Source organism: Schistocerca piceifrons, chromosome X (genome assembly GCF_021461385.2).
Source record: "Schistocerca piceifrons isolate TAMUIC-IGC-003096 chromosome X, iqSchPice1.1, whole genome shotgun sequence".
NCBI lineage: Eukaryota > Metazoa > Arthropoda > Insecta > Orthoptera > Acrididae > Schistocerca > Schistocerca piceifrons.
Window position 1 is genome coordinate 212,044,264 of NC_060149.1, and position 15,637 is coordinate 212,059,900.

The 15,637-nt window shown below is 41.2% G+C and overlaps 1 protein-coding gene across 1 annotated transcript in view; it reads right to left on the minus strand.

Moving 5' to 3' along the window:
• LOC124722024 (serine proteinase stubble-like) overlaps positions 1-4,110 on the minus strand; it is a 364,352-nt gene extending 360,242 nt beyond the window's left edge. The window contains exon 1 of the mRNA XM_047247205.1: positions 4,055-4,110. The gene's annotated coding sequence lies outside the window, so the exon portion shown is untranslated. The remainder of the gene's footprint in view (positions 1-4,054) is intronic.
• Between the last annotated feature and the right edge of the window lie 11,527 nt (positions 4,111-15,637).

Genomic DNA, 15,637 nt, shown 5'->3' on the forward strand with positions numbered 1-15,637 from the left:
GCCATCGTAATAATCATGCTAATTAAATAATCAGTGTTATATAGACTGCACCAGAATTAATAGCGAAACTGGGCATGAATGAAAGTATGTGCTATTACGAGGGCTATTCGGAAAGTAAGGAACGATAGGTCGCGAAATGGAAACCACAGTGAAAATCAAAGCTGTTTCATTTGCAACAGTTAGCTACAACTTCCAGCTACTTGTCTCCATAGTCGCCGATCCAAATGAGACATTTGTAGTAGCGTTGTAGCAACTTTCCAATACCCTCGTTATAGAAGTGCTTTCCGCCAATTCTCTACGCTGGCCTACAGCTCGTTGTCTGTGCCAAAATGTTGTCTTCATAGCCAGCGGTTCATGTGTGCAGAGATGAAACGCAGATGGAGACGATTACGGGCTGTATTGTGGGTAATCAAACATTTCCAATTGAAAGCGATGCAGGAGCATCTTCACTGCCCCTGCAGAATGCGGCTGAGATTTGTCTTGAAGAAAACGCACAACAGTTATGTAATGTTGGCTGCACAGCTTCAGGCGAAATTTCTCACCAGGCCCTCATACTTGGCGGGAGACACTATTGTTCTAGGTATCGTTATGTGCTCCCTGTGTGCTCAGAACTAAAAAGAACGACGTAATGCGATCGACGGGCATACTAGAGACACTGCCCAACACACCTGTGCCAAACTTCATTGGATTTTCACTGTGGTTTACATTTCGCGACTGATCGTTCCTTACTTCCCGAATAACCCTCGTAGAAACAAAAACGTCTCTCTAAACATGGATACATAAACGATCCGTCTGTGAGATAATTGCGGGTGTGTGGTTGTGATCTGCAACTGACTTCAATAAGAAATATTGTCCTACAAGGAGACAGCACGACCGTGGGGTTGGGGATTTGTCCGAAATTGTGTGTGGTGAAAGAGGACCCCTAACACCTCACATGGTTAAAGTATTAGGACGCACTACTCGGAAAATCCCCTAGAAAAATCGATCCAAAGTTTCTTAGGTGACGTATGATAATAAAAAGTTAGTCTGTTGCCGAGCCGCCGTTTGGCCTACACGGTTAGCGCTCGGACACTTACGCCAGAGGTCTCGGGTTCGAATCCTCATCCAGCACTTTTTTTTTTATTATTCTGTTGCTTGCAAAATTGCAGCGTATTGTTACAGGAGAATCGTGAAATTAATTACCGGGAAGATTGTATAAAAATTCATTCTATAATTCACCATCAATTATAGTCACCAATATTCTGAGACATGATTCAATATTCCTGGTTTGCCTCAAAATTATCAGAAACTCAAAATATTTTCGTAAATGTTAATGGGGCATGTCTTTGTACAGATTTATTGCAAACGCCCTGTGATTGTAAAAAATCCGCTTTTATATGTTGCGCAAGATGTCGCAAAAATTATTGCTTTGTTTGTTTTTACGATAATTACCACTGTGGTTCTTGTTTATAATTATTATATGTATAAAAATTGAATGTTTCCCAATCGACTTTGTTATTCTGATTAAAAACCCAATGTATCTCCTCATATACGTACTTTACAATGGAAAATGGAAAATCCACCACAATGAATTGTGTTGTTGAACATAAAGTAAATAACTTTTATTCAATAATGTAACTTACTTGTTAAAGATAATGTAGGTTTGGGAAACTTTCTGAATAATTGGTGGAGTAACAAAAGAAAATGAAACAGAATAAAAAAAAAGTGCCAGAGGAGTCCGAGCCCTAAACATCTAGGACAGACGGCGGCTCGGCAATGCACTAACATTTTACACTCATACGGCACCTAAGAAACATTGGATCGATTTTTCCCGGGATTTTCCGGGTAGTGCGTCCTGATATTTTAACCACGTGAGGTGTTGGGGGTCCTCTTCCACCACACAAAATTTCGGACAAATCCCCAACCCCACGGTCGTGCCGTCTCCTTGTTAGTACTAATGTAAACTTTTCGACTAAGCCCCAGCTAATTGTGCTCAAATTTCACCCATTGTCTAACTCAACGAAAAGTAAAATAATGCTTCCACACTTTATATGTTTTGATTTACGTACGCCGATACCTGTTTAAGGAAAAGATCCACATGTCGTCCTCTAATATGGATGCAGTGCTACACATGTCTCTGCAGTGAGTAGCGAATTCTTTGAAACATTGCTGGATCATCTCATAAATCTCGACAAGACTTTATATTTTACTGCTCTAGTTCTTCAACCATATCAATGGAAGCACTGTACACTCCAGACAAAAATCCGGACGACTAAGGTCACGTGATCTTTGAGGACAAGGTACAAGCCCTGCTTCTATATATCCCATCTTGGACCATATTGTTGCGTTAGATGTCATCTTGCATCGACAGTAAAATGTCCCGGAGCCTCATCATGCATGTACCACATTCCCCAACCATGATCCATGGGTGAAACTTAAGACCAATTAAATTTCATTTCAAATTCATTAGCACAATATTTCATAGTGAAGAGAGTAACAGCTCGTATCATCACATTCAGAATTATCTGGCAAACGCCTCGTTTACTGACACGTTTTTGCTTCTGTTATCATACACTTATGTCTGCCTCTGTAGCTCAGTGATCAGCGTGTCTGACTGCTATGCGGACGACCCGGACTGGAATCCCTGCACTTCCTTGGTGAGAGGACTGGTACGGGGTGGACTCAGTCTCCTGGAGCTACTTGACTGAGAAGTAGCGGCTCCACGGTCAAGAACGCCAAACGCCAACAACGGCCGGGAGTGCGGTGTGGTGATTCCTCGCCCCCTCCCCCCTCCCATACCGCATCCAATGACGCCGTTGGCAGAGGATGACACAGCTATCGTTCGATATCTATTGGCGCATCAGGGTCAGATTGTGGAGTTTTGCTTCCTTTGGTTCTTTTTTATCATACACTTTCACGCATGTCAGTTTTCGATATTAATTATGATGCACCCTACATTAAAGACACGAATAATAAATATTTTCCTATATGTGACATTATAGTTATTAATTTGGCAGTGTATTGTCAGCTGGTTGCATGATCGTGGGCTATAAACTCTTCCTCTCGTGACGTTTCGTCCAGAGCTGCGCTGGACATCTTGAGAGGGACTCTTCATTCCGCTTAGGCTTTCTTGGAACAAGCAGTCCCACCGAGACGTCCAGCGCAGCTCTGGACGGAACGTCGCGAACGGAGAAATTTCTTGGTCCACGACCATACAACCCGACAGTCTCACCAGCGACTAAGACATCCGCTCGAGAAAGCCCTTATTGTATGATCAGCGTATTTTGACACTGTCCGCCCAGCATGGCAGAATGCTATGTGAGGGGTCCGCGTTCGGTTCTCGGCTGGATCGGAGATTTTCTCCGCTCGCAGACTCGGTGCAGTGGTGTCTTCATCCTCATCCACACGCGAGTCGCCGCAGTGGCGTCAGCTAAAATGACTTGTAGCAGGTGACCGGTCTGCCCGACGGGAGGCGCTAGCCACACAGCATTTCATTTCATTGTTAAACTGTTTTATTTATTTAAGCCGATCAGGTAGTCATTCAGGCCCTCTCTTACGTCGCACTAGGGGTTTAAATAAGAAGTATTTTTCATACCGTATTTAATTAAGAAATTTCAATAATTCTAATATGATAAAGTAGGAATCATTCATTATAACTGTTAGTTTTAAGAGCGAGATTTTGTGAGTAAAAGCCTCACATAGAAGATCAGCTCCAAAATACATAACGTAAATAAACGATCGTTAAAAATCATGATTTGGCTCGTGAAATATGCATTGAAAATCACCTGTACGAATACTGCGGTATGACGTACTTTAAACCACACCGGTGTACAAAGTTAAATGAATTACTGTGGATGCTACCCGATTCGAAAATTGGAGATGGACACTGATTCTGAAAATGCGTTGACTCAGTTTTCGGCAATCAGGAACAAAATCTGCATCGATATTAATAAGAAACGGCTGCTGGGTTAATGACACAGAAAGCGTTCCTTTCTGTGAGAATTGAAATACTACGCACTGTACTGAGGGTTGCCAGGTCGTGCGAGACGTAAACAGCTTGTTAGCTGGCGCTTACCTGTGTGTGTCTGGGGCGAGCCAAGAGAGCGCGGAGGCGGCGGCAGCTGTGGCAGGAGCGCAGGAGGCCGGGAACACGTGGTGGGACGCGGCGCCCACTGCTGCCGCCCGCGCCAGCCGCCTGGGACGCTGCGGTCAGGGAAAGTTGGAGGGGGCACCGTTACCGGAACAGTTACCGCCCTGCTGCGTGACCTGCTCACCCGCCGCTGCCCATCACCCACAGCCCCCGGGCCATCCCCACAAAAGGCTCACCTTGGCCCGCACGCATCGGAACATCACACGAAGGAATAGGTACAGACAACCAAAGCTACTTTCAGCGCTCTCTCTCTCTCTGTTTCAAGGAGCGAGAGGAGTACCGTGTCAGGGATTCGAAAGCGGTAGCTCCTAACACGCTAGTTATCATCAGTAGCTGTATCCAGCAGTTCCAGCTCTGATCTGATGCTACGTACCATCCAGATTACCGAATGGTCATTGGGAAAGTCTCACTGGGCAAAATATTAGTAATACCTGTAAAAGAGCAAATTGGTCCCTCTGAAGTGCTGCAGATGGTGTAAAACTAGTACCAGGTAGCCATGTGACCCTCCATCGCTGGTGTAAGTTACGGCAATTAAGTGTTATTTACATTATCTAATCGAAACAGACGAATGGAAAAACTGGTTGAAGCCGACCTCGGGGAAGATCAGTTGGATTCCGTAGAAATATTGGAACACGTGAGGCAATACTGACCCTACGACTTATCTTAGAAAATAGATTAAGGAAAGGCAAACCTACGTTTCTAGCATTTGTAGACTTAGAGAAAGCTGAAACTTCCTGGCAGATTAAAACTGTGTGCCCGACCGAGATTCGAACTCGGGACCTTTGCCTTTCACGGGCAAGTGCTCTACCATCTGAGCTACCGAAGCACGACTCACGCCCCGTCCTCACAGTTTTACTTCTGCCAGTATCTCGTCTTCTACCTTCCAAACTTTACAGAAGCTCTCCTGCGAAACTTGCAGAACTAGCACTCCTGAAAGAAAGGATACAGCGGAGACATGGCTTAGCCACAGCCTGGGGGATGTTTCCAGAATGAGATTTTCACTCTGCAGCTTTTGACAATGTTGACTGGAATACTCTCTTTCAAATTCTGAGGGTGACAGCGGTAAAATACAGGGAGCGAAAGGCTATTTACAATTTGTACAGAAACCAGATGGTAGTTATAAGAGTCGAGGGACATGAAAGAGAAGCAGTGGTTGGGAAGGCAGTGAGACAGGGTTGTAGCCTATCCCCGATGTTATTCAATCTGTATATTGAGCAAGCAGTAAAGGAAACAAAAGAAAAATTCGGAGTAGGAATTAAAATCCATGGAGAAGAAATAAGAAGTTTTAGGTTCGCCGACGACATTGTAATTCTGTCAGAGATAGCAAAGGACCTGGAAGAGCAGTTGAACGGAATGGACAGTGTCTTGAAAGGAGGATATAAGATGAACATCAACAAAAGCTAAACGAGGACAATGGAATGTAGTCGAATTAAGTCTGGTGATGCTGAGGGAATTAGATTACAAAATGAGACACTTAAAGTAGTAAAGGAGTTTTGATACTTGTGAAGCAAAATAACTGATGATGGTCGAAGCAGAGAAGATATAAAATGTAGAGTGGCAATGGCAAGGAAAGCGTTTCTGAGGAAGAGAAATTTGTTAACATCGAGTATAGATTTAAGTGTCAGGAAGTCGTTTCTGAAAGTATTGGTATGGAGTGTAGCCATGTATGGATGTGAAACATGGACGATAAATAGTTTGGACAAGAAGAGAATAGAAGCTTTCGAAATGTGGTGCTACAGAAGATTGAAGAATGCTGAAGATTACATGGGTAGATCTCATAACTAAAGAGGAGGTATTGGCTCTGAGCACTATGGGACTCAGCTGCTGTGGTCATAAGTCCCCTAGAACTTAGAACTACTTAAACCTAACTAACCTAAGGACAGCACACAACACCCAGCCATCACGAGGCAGAGAAAATCCCTGACCCCACCGGGAATCGAACCCGGGCGTGGGAAGCGAGAACGCTACCGCACGACCACGAGATGCGGGCGAGAGGAGGTATTGAATAGAATTGGGGAGAAGAGGAGTTTGTGGTACAACTTGACTAGAAGAAGGGACCGGTTGGTAGGACATGTTCTGAGGCATCAAGGGATCACAAATTTAGTATTGGAGGGCAGTGTGCATGGTAAAAATCGTAGAGGGAGACCAAGAGATGAATACACTAATCAGATTCAGAAAGATGTAGGTTGCAGTAGGTACTGGGAGATGAAGAAGCTTGCACAGGATAGAGTAGCATCGAGAGCTGCATCAAACCAATCTCAGGACTGAAGACCACAACAGCAACAACAATCGAAACTATCCAGACACCTATTATACATTAATATGGGATGTGTCTACCCATCGCCTTTATAATGGCTTCAACTGTGCTGGGGACACTTTCAATGAGCTGTCTGAATGTCTGTGGAGGAATGCCAGCCCATTCACTCTAAAAAGCCGAGACCAGAGATGGTAGTTATGTTGGACGTCGGTGTCTGGAGCAAAGTTAACGTTCTAACTCCCTCCAAAGGTATTCTGTTAGGTTCAGATCGGGATTCTGAGCCCTCCAGTCCATTTTTGGAACGTTAATGTCCACGTATCATTACCTCACACATGCTGCCTTATGAAAGGGTGCATTGTCATGCTGATACAATCATCGTCTTGTTGCTGTTCCTCGTCTGTAAACTATACACAATGCTGCAGTGTATGTTCCTATCCTTCGGCATTTAGATTTTTCTTAAGCGCAATAAGAGGATCGCACACTGACCAATAAAAACACCCCCATACCATAATATTATCTCCTCTGTACTTCACTGTTGTCACTACACACGATGGCACGTAACGTTCTCCAGGCGTTTGCCCAATCCAAACCCTACGATCAGATTGCCACAGGGTACGGCATGATTAATCACTTCAAATTACTCGTTTCCAATCACCCACTGTCCACTGGAGTCGGTCGTTACACCACCTCGAGCGTCGCTTAGCACTGACTGCAGAAATGTGTGGCTTATGAAGAGCTGCTCGACCACTGTAACTCATTCTTTTTAGCTCCCTACGTACCGTCATTGTGTCAGTGGGACTGCTATTACCACTTCAGAACTCACGAGTGATTTCTTCTGCCGATTTCCTGCGATTTTTACAACCACTCTCCGCATTTCTCTACGGCCCCGTCTGTCAGTACATGAGATCTGTCTGGTCTTGGTGTAACGGTAGTTGTTCCTTCACAATTCCACTTCACATTCACGTTACCAACAGCCGGCTTGGACAGCTTTTACAAGCGTTTAAATGTGCCTGATGGATCTGTTACTGCCTCGCGGGATTAGCCGAGCGGTCTGGCCGCGTTAATCATGGACTGTGCGGCTGGTCCCGGCGGAGGTTCGAGTCCTCCCTCGGGCATGGGTGTGTGTGTTTGTCCTTAGTATAATTTAGGTTAAGTAGTGTGTAAGCTCAGGGACTGATGACCTTAGCAGTTAAGTCCCATAAGATTTCACACACATTTGAACATTTGATCTGTTACTCACGTGACATCCAGTGATGAGTTCGAAGCCACTGTGCTCTCCTGACTAATCCACTCTGCTGTTATTACCTTTCTACTGACAACACAATACTCCTCACCTTGTTTTATACAGGCGGGTCCACGTCTCGTGACATTGAAACTTCCCCTTTGAACATTTATACAGGACTGTGCTTAAACTGACACACAATATTTTGTTAGCGCAACGCAATCTGACTTTCAAAATTCCCTACAAAAGAATGGCCCTGACTAACATTAAACTATACCTTTCACAAATCACTTACCTCACAAAAATCTTCGCTGCTCAAGCTACTGCAATACAGCGAGCGCCACTACTGCCAGCTAAATAAAAGATTCAAACTATGGAAGGCACTAACTACTGATAGGGATAGTTAGCAAATGAAAGATATTAATAGAGAACGAACAATGTATTTACCTTGATATCATCACAAGTCATAATATATATATCAGTTCATGACACATTACAAACCTCCGCCATCTCTCTCCCCACATCCACCACTGCTGGCGGCTCACCTCCAACTGCGCAACGCTACGCGCTGTTCACAGCCAGCTGCCTAACACTACAATGGCGAGTATTACAACAATGCAAAGCAGACACAGACTGCCCACAGCACAGCCAGTGATTGTCATACAGAGGTGGCGTTACCAATAAAAAACCTAAACAGCCTACTTACATAGAGAAAACATAAACAGCCTACTTACATAGCCCCCATGCTCCCCACAAAAATTTTTACAAATGGTGTTGGGCACTGGCCAATACAGATTTGACAAAAATTTTTCACAATTACAGTAACAAAGATATAAAATGCACACACTTATTAATATTATGTTGGTCAAAAGATCAAAATTTCTCACAGTCCATAAAGACAGTCCACATTGTTCATCACAGTAAAAATGCAGAGTTTTTCTCAAAGTCCAAGCAGTAAAAGAAAATGCACATAGAAGTAGTGGATTTCCATGCAGTCTTGAAGAAGTAGTGTTGACCTTCCAACGGAAAGACAGTGCTGACTCTCGACATGCAGACAGGTAATGGGCCACAACAGAGCAAACCCACAGCAGAGTCATTCGAAGTTTGGAAGAATATTGGTAGGTAGGTCATCACAGAGCAGACCCACTGGAGTCCTGGTAGAGATTGTGGTATTGGTGGGCCACCAGAGGTGCAGACCCACTGCAGTCCTTGCAGAAATGGCCAGCAGCCATCTGTTGCGATTGTGCAGGTGCACATTCACCATCGAAGAGTCTTGCGGAGAATATAGCAAGTCCATAAACCACCACTTGTGCACTCACAAAGTTTCTGGAATTGTCCTTAGATCCAGCAATGCTGTTATCCAGTCCCTTGCTGAGTTATTAACACACGTGCAAACACTCACAGTCCCAACTTCTCACATATTATCCATATACTATGACCAACAGAAACGTGTGCAGTGAAATGTAACTAACAAGTTAATAATATCATGAACTGGTGACAATTACAATTTTATAACATAAGAATACAATAACAAAGGTACAAAACACATCATTAAAAACATAATAATACAGATAACATTTGTAGTACAGGCTTTACAAAAGAATTGAACTAACATATACATCAGTGGAATTATGACATGAGTACATACATAAAAGATCACAATAACTTTTGAAACATCAACTTCACACATGAGCATTTAAACAGAATGAATAATGTCTAATATCTTTACAAAGTAAATAACATATTATTAATGCCAATTATATTTGAGGATAACAGTATTCCTCATCATAGTGAATGTAGCTTAATATTAATAGAAGAAAAAATTCTATGAAACTACACAGAGACAGGAAGAAAACAAATACACAAGAGTACACACACACATAGTGGGATAACACCAATAGGAAAGGACAGGGTACGTTTTCAGTGTAACATTTGGTACTGCAGTCCAACCCAAAACTTCATATATCGTTCTTCTTATTTCATCCTTTGTTTCCACCAAAAAAAATTCTATCTAAGCATGCTTTCTGTATTTATATGTTCACACATTTCTTACCTCAACATTTATTTCCAAGAAAATCCTACCTAAACCTGTTTTCTCAGTGCATTTCTTCCAATTCATCGCAACTCATTCTCTTAGAGGCTACCCCCTCTTAAGCTAACTTAAATCTACTGAGCTCAGATGCTAAACTAAGGGACGAGGCAATGCAGCAGCACAAAATAAGTAACACAAACAGCAATGACCAAAAAATTGGAAAATTGCAAAGCAAGCTACAGTAAATCTAAATTAACAGATAAAATGCAAAATTACAACTAATATGAGCCAATGTGCAGCAACATGAAAAATCAATGAGTAGTAAAATTGGCTTAACAGAGTAATGTAATGTGAAATTTAGTAGCACTATGCCTGGCAAACAGCAACAGCAAATGCAATAACTTATATCTAAACATGACATAGCTCAAGCAGAAAAAATAATACAGTAAAAACAACAATGCAGATAAGGGAAATGTATATTCACATCTTAATATCTATGTAATTAAAGTGGTGCACCACAACAACTTATTGTAAAAGAAATATTACCATGTACTTGAAAAGAATATTATGTATGCAGTTACTAGTTCCTTCTTATTGTTCTTTCCTTTCCAAGTGCTCGTTTTTTTTTAAAGAATGTGGATCATAAAATAATTATTTAATAGATCTGTTGACAGAAAGTGTTCACATTAGCAAATGCATTTTATTTTATAAAAGCAATGCTGCAACACAGCTGGAAACCAGATATCAAGTGAAATAAGCAATTACGCAAACCAAAGCATAAAAACATCATTCAATAGTCATGTGGCATTTCGTAAGTCAGTAGCTCTCAACTCTCATAGAAAGACACTTGTCATAATCAGGTGTGCAGATGTACGAATATTTCCCATCAATTCATAAGCATTTCAGCAATTAGCACAAAGTGCGAGGAATCATATGTTTTCAAGTAACGAGGGTGTCGCATTAGCGATGAAAGGCACACCCTAATGGCTTGTTCTCCAGGTGTTTTCCTGTGCTCTGAAAGGCACGCGCTAATGGCTTTTTCTCCAGGCGTCTGACACAGCTGGGTGCCCACGACGCATTATGTGTAGGTGGTCCGTTAACTTTCTTACGGAAATATTTACGACAGCAGTTTCCACTACAGAGACAGTCGCATATAAAAATATTTCACCGGTCAAGAATTTGCGTTACAAATCTGTAGAAACAAAATGCTATTGATATAACAGTGTCCAAAAAAAATTTTCGTCTGCATTGTAATACATTCACGAATATACACACACATTTCATAACTCTTAAAGTACGTTTCTTGGTTTCCAACATCCTTTTCATAAATCAGAGTCCCTAAACACTACTCATTATTCCTTACCTCATTATACATATACATATTCGTCGACACTTCTTCAATATTTCATCATGAGAAATACGTAGCATAATAAACATTCCTCAACAACATAATACACATCGTCGTCGTAATAATAACATCATAACACCTCAGTCAAATCTCAAAATCGTCGTAACTTCCTCCAATAATTTCTAAGCCTAAAAAAATTCTCTGCTCATGTCAAAAGTGTCAGCTGCCTCAAACGTACTTTAAAAATCATGATCTCATACCAAATACATCATTCAAAGCTCTCATAGTATCACAATGGTTCCGAAAAAATATGAGCATTTCACAAAGTACAGACAAAATACAGTTTCATAAGTGTGAAGTTATCCAACTGTATAATTGCGTAAACATGTGTCACTGATGTAGTAAAATAAATGTTTGTCTCTCTCAGTTAAATAATCAGATAGCTGTGTAATTTGTGTGTTAGAGAAATATGGTACCGATGTGTAAAGTTGTATAAGCAAATACCATATTAGCTAGGGTTCCTTGTGCTTGCCAAACACATGGTACACAAAGTAAGCGTGTACCCCCCTGAGGATTAATGTAATTATACCCTCAGGTGTTACAGATTACAGCAATGGAATGAAATGTATCATGGAAAACTTTCTTTGTAATTCAAAAATCTTTAAAAATAAATGTTTTAAGTACAAAATTAATCACTCAAATGCGTGTCCTGTAGCGCTAAATGTGCGTCTTGCTGTAAGATAATTCTGTGGAAGTGTCGTAATTATCGTCCTCCGAAAGCTAAGTTCTGCAGAAGTCAATGTACTTACCCCATCAGAAACGAAAGTGAAATGCTTTGTGTATAGATATCATAATTATTATGCACATTACTGTGATCAAGAAAATACTATACTGTAAAGTATTGTTGTGCTAAGAAAAGGGCCTCACATTGTAGCTTACTACTAAAACATGTTTTGCTTTCCAGAAGAATTCAGAAAAACTGTGCGGATATAAAACAGAAACACTGCAAAAGCAACATTGTAAATTGTCACTCATTAGTAGCGTCGTGATAAAATCGTGTAACTGTCACATAAACTAACACTGTGTCATCTGGTATCTCACAGAAAGTACTTTAAATCCAAAATATATTTTCAGGTCAACCAAAATGTTGCCTTAAAATCTCATTAGCAGTACTGGTAAATGTTCTAAGTATGTGAGCCTTATAGTCGTTACGTAATCGTGCAACAAACAAGCAAGAATGTACAAATACAATACTGTGTCGTCTGCTCACTATAACAATGCATTCGTAATTTCTGTTTAAAATGTTCCCTAGGTTCTAGACTGGATATTGTACTTCAAACATTGTTGTATGTTAACAGTTTCTTAAGCATACTAGTAACGTGAAGTGAAACGTTTTATGGCAAAGACAAAGTTAAAAAGCAGATTATCCCTCAATAAATGGTTTTACATGTGAAATGTGGTGTAAACCTTTACTCTTCCTAGTACTCACAGTTTGGCTGGAATACAATTATCATGCAGTATACGTCGGTAAAGAATACTGGAATTTTTCTCAAGGTTAGCGTCTATGTTATTTTTCCCTGAGCCAGCGGCCGCACGCGGCTGCCTGCGGTGTGAGTCATTGCCTATTGTCTCTTTGTTGGCGAGCGTCGTTATTGGGATTTGGAGACCTAACTTCTACACATTCATCGTGACGAGAGGGCCCTGCTCTGTTTGAATCCCGCCAGTTCTGATGCAATTCAGGTCTGTCGTTACGATCATATCGTCTGTCGTCATGTCGGTAGATTCCATAGTTTCTTTCTTGTCGGTCACATGGTGGAGAATTTCTCCCTGAATCGTAACTGCGCGCTGGTCCGTTGCGTCTAAAGTTATTCTGTCTCCCTTGATAGTATTTATTTTGGTTCCCATATTGTCTGTTTCTCTTATTGTCTCTGTGATAGTCATTACCACGGAGAGGTGATCTTTCCCTGTAGTTATTACTACTCTGCCAACGGTTGTCATACGGGTGGTGTCTGTTTTGGTCACGATATGTGTTGTGAGAATAGCCTTGTCGTGTCCAGTTATTATTTCTTTCACCGTGGAATTGTGACAGATGTGACCTGTAATTGTTGTGTTCCTGGTTTCGCGTTCCGCGATTGTCAGTGTCAATTTCTAATTCTTGTAACAGTCCCTGAAATGCTTCAATGTCGTCTTTGCAACGCCCTGCCAAAATAATGTGTCGTAAATGTTCAGGTAATTTGATTAAGCAAATGCGGATGAGTTCTGAGGGGCTGTATGGGTTTGACAGGTACTGATTCTTGTGCAACATGTCTTCAAAATATTTCACAAGACTGGAAAATTCAGATTGTTCGAAATGTTTCATCATTATGATGCTATATTTTACCCGGTCTTGTGTAGCTTGAGACCAATATGCTGAGAGGAAGGCATGATAAAAATCTCCTTCACTCTGACAATCGTGAATTACCGATCGCATTCTTACAGCTGGTTCATTCTCCAAGTAGCCACACATAAATTCTAATCTGTGTTCTAACGACCAGTTGGGAGGAAAACAATGCGAGAATTGATGGAGCCATGCTTGTGGATGAATGTCGTTGCCAGAATTCTTAAATGTTTTGAATTTACGTGTAGTAATGAACAGCTTATAGTCAAAATCATCATGTCGGCGAGTCGCGTATCGGTCATTGTTAGGTCGTGTCGGCCGTTCCATCTCAAAATTCGGTGCACATTCCCAATTTCTTTCATTACTTCCGAAATGCCCTGTGTTAATATTTTGTGGCTGTTCCGTATTTCTGTGTTCCTCTTCCCGTATTGGGGTGCGAGTATCCTCTGAAATACGTAATTCTTGTATTACCTGTGTCAGCTGATCTTGTACTTCCCGGATTTCTCTTTGGTGTTGTGTATTAATTTGATTCTGATTTTGTTTGAATTTCCTAATTTGTTCATACTCTTCTGTGTCAGTGAAGGCTACAGGTGTTGTGTCATTCAGATCATCATCTACCTTTGTAGATAAGTTAGTGAACTGATCTGAAAGTTCGGCTACTTTATCCGATAGTGTACTTATTTCCTCAGTGTGTTTTTCTGAACCAAGTTTCAGAGTATCTACTGTGTCCTTTAAGTTTTCCTGAGTTTTTGCAAGTTGCGTAACCGAATCGGTAGATGCAACTGAGTCAAATTTAGCTTGCAAGGTCTCATGATTTTCATGAACAATAGTTTGCAGTTCTTTTATGGCTGCTTCGTGATTCCGTAATGCATTTTCATGCCGCGAAAAAATAGGTTGAAAATGCTCACAAATTTGAGTTTTTACGTCATTACAGACCTTTTGACATTTCGATTCGATGTTATGTAACTCAGTGGTTAAATCTACACGTGTTTGTTCAAGTGTAGTGTCTAACTTTTGAAGATTTTGTTCCATTGTGTCTAACTTTTCAAGCTTTTGTCCCATTTGTTGCATTAACTGTAATAACAATGCACTGGTGTCTGAAACATGTTCCTCAGTGCTTTTCGGCAGTGAAGTTGCACCGGCAACATTCACATTTTGACAAGCGGAAAATGTGTCTTGACTCATTTGAGAAAACGGTGAGGACGCAAAACCTGAATCTACAGTATTTGCAAAATTGTGTCCTGACATTCCCGATTCCTGAGGCAAGCTGTTGCCGACCGATCGATCGATAATGCGTCCCTCTTCACTAATTGTTTCACTGTCCACGCCATTGTTTGCCGCCTGCTCCATTTCCCTATGAACAGTTACCAAATTACTACTTTGAACATCAGCTAATTCATTACTCGGTGGCGCTAACACACTGCTTTCATTTTCACTGTCATTTCTCAGTTTACTTTGGAGCCTAGTATTACGTTTTTCACACGCCATTATTGTCACAGTATTTCACACGACAACACAGAAAAACACAATTTGAAGATCAAAAATAAGAGAACACATTAACATAGCACTGAAAATAATATCTAGTTAACTGCAGCTGCGAAATACTTGGTGCAAATCTACATGCATGCCACAACTGTTTTACTGTACAACAATGAAAGACTGCAGCTACAAAGGAGATTCTCTCTACAATTATGCGCTAGCAATAAACAAAATCTACACTAATTACACAAACTACAAGAAAAAATCAGAAGATTCCAGTGAGGTATCCTGGCAGGGTCGCCATATGAAACTTCCCCTTTGAACATTTATACAGGACTGTGCTTAAACTGACACACAATATTTTGTTAGCGCAACGCAATCTGACTTTCAAAATTCCCTACAAAAGAATGGCCCTGACTAACATTAAACTATACCTTTCACAAATCACTTACCTCACAAAAATCTTCGCTGCTCAAGCTACTGCAATACAGCGAGCGCCACTACTGCCAGCTAAATAAAAGATTCAAACTATGGAAGGCACTAACTACTGATAGGGATAGTTAGCAAATGAAAGATATTAATAGAGAACGAACAATGTATTTACCTTGATATCATCACAAGTCATAATATATATATCAGTTCATGACACATTACAAACCTCCGCCATCTCTCTCCCCACATCCACCACTGCTGGCGGCTCACCTCCAACTGCGCAACGCTACGCGCTGTTCACAGCCAGCTGCCTAACACTACAATGGCGAGTATTACAACAATGCAAAGCAGACACAGACTG